A 6,000-nucleotide genomic window follows, 5' to 3' on the forward strand; every position below is an offset into this window, starting at 1 on the left:
AGGGTAAGGCTAGTTTAAGCCTTTAGGCAGTTCTGGAGGAGTCGGGACTGGAGGAGTTGAAAGACAGTGGGATAAGAGGAGGCAGAATTCCGTGAATGATCTTGAAAGCCAGGCAGGAACATTTGAAATGGATTCTGGAGATTATTGGGAGCCAATGAAGTTTGGCAAGGAGTGGGGAGGCATGGTCAGACTTGCGTTTTGAGAAGATCAGTTTGGCTGCAGTATTCTAGATTAGCTGGAGTCTTAGAATACTTTTTTTTGATAGATTTAAGTAGATGGCGTTGCAGTAATCTAGTTTGGAGAGGATGATGGATTGGACAAGGATGGCAAAGTGTTGTTGGCTGAAGTAGGATCTAGCTTTCCTCAGCATGTGAAGGCTGAAAAAGCATGATTTTGCCAAGGAGTTGAGGTGGTCATTGAGGGAGAGAGAGGAATCGATAGTGATACCAAGGACCTTGCATGAGAACTCGAGCTGTAGTGTATCGCCTGTGGGTAGTGTGAAAAGTGTGGGCAGGTGTTCGAATTTTGGGCCGAGCCAGAGTAGTTTTGTTTTAGATTCGTTTAGTTTCATCTGTACCGAGAGGGACCAGGCACGGAGTCTCATTATGCAAGCTGTAATGTTTTCGTGGAGGTTGGTGAGGTTCTGGTCAGTTCTTATGTTCTTATATAGGTTTTTTAGGGCAGGGAACACTTGACAGGTCATGGACCTGATGGGCCGCCGCGGGTGCGGACCGCTGGGTGCGATGGACCTCTGGTCTGATCCCGGTGGAGGCAACTTCTTATGTTCTTATGGTCAGTCTCAAGGAGGACAAGGATGTCATCTGCATAAGTGTAGATTGTTTCCAGGGGGGATAGTTGAAAGAGTTTCAGGGAGGACATGTAGATGTTAAAGAGAATAGGGGAAAGGGGTGATCCTTGAGGGACACCGCAAGATGGAGTCCAAGGAGTGGACATGGTGCCATTTGTGTTGACGGTGTAGGAACGGGAGCGTAAGAAGTTTGAGAACAACATTAGGACGGTGGAGTCGATTCCAATCTCGGAAAGTTGGTAAAGTAGTATGTCGTGATGGACGACATCAAAAGCAGCGGAAAGATCGAATTGTAGTAGGACAGCGAATTTGTTACGTGAGTGTAGTTGTTGTACCATTGAAATTAGGGAAACTAGGAGGGATTCAGTGCTAAAGCAGGGTCTGAAGCCATGTTGGTAGGGGTGAAGAATGGAGAATCTCTCGAGATAGGAGGATCTGCTTGATTTAATTATGAACTTGGAGAGCCAACATAAGCAAGATTGCTCTGATAAAATCTGCCAAAATTTATTAGAGAAGAAAATGGAACTGCATAAATTAAGATTAGATGATACAGCTCATACATTACAGAAGGCTCAACAAATGCATTTTGAATTTGGCAATAAACCCAGTAGGCAGTTGGCGAGAAGGCTACAACAGAGACAGAGGGAAATGGCTATTTTAAGGATCAAAGAGTAAGGCGGAAGCTATATTATTTATAAACAGTCTGATATCCAGTGTCTATTTGTGCAGTTTTATAAAACACTAGTCGTTAAGCCTGTTACATTAATGGTTGCTAGAATATATGTCTGTCTGTCTTTTTCTTTCTGTCTCTTTCCTCCCTCCATTTCCCTGTGTAGCGCTATCTCTGCTTTCTTCCTCACTCTGCACTCTCAAGCTGTAACATTACTGCCTCGCTTTTTCTCACTGCAAGCATCTTTTGTAATCCGCCTTGAACTGCAAGGTATAGGCGGAATGGAAGTCCCTAATGTAATGTAATGTAAAAAAAAAAAAAAAAGAAAGTTAGTGAATCAGGTCGAACTGGTCAGGACTCGATCGGTGCGTTTAGTGAATCTGGCCCTAAATAAAAGAAGTCCCACAGCAAAGGAGATCAGTGGGTCAGAGCAGAAGACTGAAAAGACATCCCAGAAAGTTGTGTTCTTCCCTCTTTTTTTTTTTTTTTTTTAAGAGGTTGTAAGCCAACTAGATTTGCAGCTGAACAGATTGCAAACTCTGTCTGAACACACAGTCCATAACCTGTTATTTTTAAATCTTGAGAGAGTCCAAAGGAGAGCAACGAAACTGGTAAAAGGGCTGGAACACTGCCCATACGCCGAGAGGTTGGATAGGCTGGGGCTCTTCTCTCTGGAAAAAAGGAGGCTCAGGGGAGATATGATAGAGACCTTCAGGATCATGAGGGGCATAGAGAGGGTGGATAGGGACAGATTCTTCAGGCTGAAGGGGACAACAGGTACGAGGGGGCATTCGGAGAAACTGAAGGGAGATAGGTTCAAAACAAATGCAAGGAAGTTTTTTTTCACCCAAAGGGTCGTGGACACTTGGAATGCGCTACCGGAGGAAGTGATCAGGCAGAGTACGGTACAGGGATTCAAACAGGGATTGGACGGATTCCTGAGGGATAAAGGGATCGTGGGATACTGAGGGAGGAGCTGGGATGTAACACAGGTATAGAAAGCTAACCAGTAATAAGTATAGAAACCCAACCAGGTCGTGCATGTGCAAGACCGGAGGGTTAGGACTACGATGGGAAGATAGGACTTCAATGAGAAACCAAGGTGGCAAGGGAGCCCCTTCTGGTGATTCAGACAGGTCGTGATCTGTTTGGGCCGCCGCGGGAGCGGACTGCTGGGCAGGATGGACCTATGGTCTGACCCGGCGGAGGCACTGCTTATGTTCTTATGTTCTTATGCTGTCTTTCTCATCCCCAGTCTCTTTGCTCTTTTTCTCTTCTTGCAGGGGTCTCTGCTCTCCTTTCTCTATATGTTCCTGATTCCTGCAAACTTCTGTTTTCTCTGTATGCCCCTGATCCTGTGTTTCCCTGTAGGTGTCTCTTTCTTTTTTTTTTTATTCCTTCTTCAGTCTCAGTTCTTTATCTGAACATTCCCTTCCTCAGTCTCTCCAACTGTAGCTCTCTTGCCCTCTAAGCCCCTGCTGTGCATGTCGCTCCTGATCCCCTCTCACTGACCCTTGCGACTGCATCATTTTTGTTATGCCGGCTGGGTTTCCATGGCAACCCTGCTCGCGGGTCTGTGAGTGTAGGGCCGTTTTGTTATTTCCTCGTGGGAAGCTGTCCGGGTCTGGCGGCGCTGTGTCGGGCGGAAGCGGGGAGGCGGGGCCTCAGCACCGACCGGGGTCCCGTGATCGTTTCGCGCCGTCAGCCCCCAGGAGCCCGAGCCCGGTGGCGGGGGAGGCAGGGACATGCCTGGCGTGCCATGGTGCTGACCTCGGCGCTGAAGCTGCTGCAGAGACAGACCTACACGTGCCTGTCGCACCAGCACAGCCTGTACCTGTGCTTCGGAGGCATGCTACTGCTCATCGTGTCCGCGCTGCAGTTCGGAGAGGTCAGTAGGCAGCTCGGCCTCACCTCGGGGGAGGCCACGACGGGTGGTGCGGACTCCCTCGGCGGTCGCCGTTTGCGAAAGGGGAACGGTCCTGTTTGGTCTGCCACTGCCTGGAGGAGTTGAAGAGCAGGGAGGCCCGCGTCCAGATTCTCTGCCGGGTACTGTCACAGCTAGGCGTGCATGCGCACGCCTGCGGCCAAAGACTTACTGATCACGGAACACGCAGATAGGAGTGCGCATGCGCAGCTAGCGTTTTATTATATAGGATTGTATAGTCAAGATTTTCAGGATATCAGTGGTTCTATTGGAGCTTATGATAGCCTCCAATTTACGTGATCACATAGATGCTGATATAATGGCAGAGGATCTTTATGAAACTATTAAACATCTTCATGCAGGCAGGGCCACTGATCAAGATGGATTTTTCTGCAGCTAGCGGCCTTGCTTGTTAGCGGGGGAGGAGTTACCTGAGACTATGAAAATGGCAGGGATTACTATTCTCTGCAAGCCAGTGAGGGATGTCGTGCTCTGCAGATTCAATCATGCAATATCCCTTGAAATTTAGATATAAAAATATTGGCTAAATTGGTTGCGGATCACTTAGCTTTTAATTTCTCAAGTAATCCATTCTGATGAGGACTATTCTATTTGGGCAGCAAGAAAGGGACGTATCCACACTATGCTTTTAGGCATATATGTCAAAAAAGTCTTTGATAGGGTAAATTGGGCATTTATGTTAGCTATGTTGGATAAGGTTGTTGCATAAGGTGGAATTGAGTTGTAGGTATAATATATGGATAGTGAGCTTATATACTGACCCCAAAGCCATCATAAAAAATTAATGTGAAATATTCAGAAGCAATCTCATTAGAAAGAGGAACTCAGCAGGGCTACTCTTTTGTCCCTTTTGTTTGTCTTTGCTATGAAACCCCTGGTGTAGCGTATTAGAGACAACCCTGATTATTAAAGGACTTCGGGTGGGAAGGGGGGGATTAAAAGATATCCCTGTTCATTAAATAATGTTTTGCTTACAGTAACTCAGCCATTAACCTCCATCCCTAATTTGCTTACAGAATTAATTGCATATGGGACAGTTTCGGGGTTCAAAATTAATTTAAATGTAATACTTAGTTTTGTATACCGGGTCCTCAATCTGGGAAAGCTCGACTCGGTTTACAGTAGTTAGATAAGATAATAAAAATATAAAACAGTGATTAAATTATACCAATAACAGTGTCGCAGAGATGGAAAAAAAATTAATTACCAAAGTGTTTGGTAAACAGAATGGTTTTCAAAGACTTATGAAAGGATGAAAGAGAACTGAAACTTCGTAGAGAAAGTGGAAGATCGTTCCAAAGTTGGGTGAACATGAAGGGCAGAGATTGACCAAAAGGTTTGATTCTTTTATTGGGGAACAAATTAGCATAACCATAAGATAATTTTCCTTTTTGGTGGGTCTGTACTTCTCTAAAATATCTTGTAATTCAAAATTACTCCCAGATACAGTGGTGTGCAGTCAGGGCCTTCAGTGAATACCCAGCCCTGCAGCTATTCTTTTTGTTGTTGTTTACTTTTTGCTTGATGCAGCTTGATTGGTTGAACAGGCTGTCAATCAAATTGCATCAGCAAAAAAAGCACAGCTGGCTGGGGATTCACCCATCCCCCTGAAGGCCTGATTGCACCACTCTGAATTTGATTTTCCTGCTGCCTGATCAACCAATCAAATTCCATCAATCAAGAGTGGCCCACCTGCAGGAGATTCAGAAGCACTGAATCCTCTGAAGGTTTTGATTGCACTGCTCTGACTGGAGCAGAGAGGCGGAGCTCAGGACTCCTCCCCTTATATATATCCCAGTCCAGCCCCACTGCTGACTGGGGCAGAACACTCCCTCTCCTCAGAGACCTGGAAATAAACTGCCAGCAAGCTTGTTTAGCTTTGTGGATTTGTGTTTTTTATGGAAGGATCATATTTATCATGTTTGTTCTTAAAGCCACTTTTCACCTGTGTGTAACTGGACATGCAGTTGTTTCACCTGAGGTAGCCACATGGCTTCTGCTGCTTTCCCTCATTGTACAAGGCTCGTAAGCATTAATATTGTAATGTTAAAAGTCATTGCATAATGATTCGTAGCTTGTACAAAAAATGCATTCAAAACCAGGCAATAGTTTTAAATACATATTTAATTCTTTTCCTTTAGCAAGAAAAACTGCAATTGTTTTCCTGGCATTTGCTGCACAGTGTTAATTGCATCCATTCCGGACTGCATTCTCATTTAGAATAAGTATTACTTTGTGTATTCTAAAACCAGAGATATTTGATATGAAAGTGTGTGTTTTAAAGATCAGTCCACTAGTTCACTACCTCTGATTTTGGTTTTCTTGCAAAATAATGGATTTCCCCCTCCCTCTTTTAATGTTCCTCTGGTCAAACTGATCAGAAGTACAATGGGGAGCAATGTGGCTATATGCATATATGGGAGACTCTCCTGGTACTGATATAATCATGCATGCAGTTGAAAATAAGTACAAATTGGGACAGAAATGAACAGCGCCCTATTCTACTTTATGCACAGAAAAACAACTGCTCTCCCATTCCCCCTCAAGTTCATTGTTGACTGGAAAATTCATTAATCT

Source organism: Geotrypetes seraphini, chromosome 8, assembly GCF_902459505.1.
Source record: "Geotrypetes seraphini chromosome 8, aGeoSer1.1, whole genome shotgun sequence".
Taxonomy (NCBI): domain Eukaryota; kingdom Metazoa; phylum Chordata; class Amphibia; order Gymnophiona; family Dermophiidae; genus Geotrypetes; species Geotrypetes seraphini.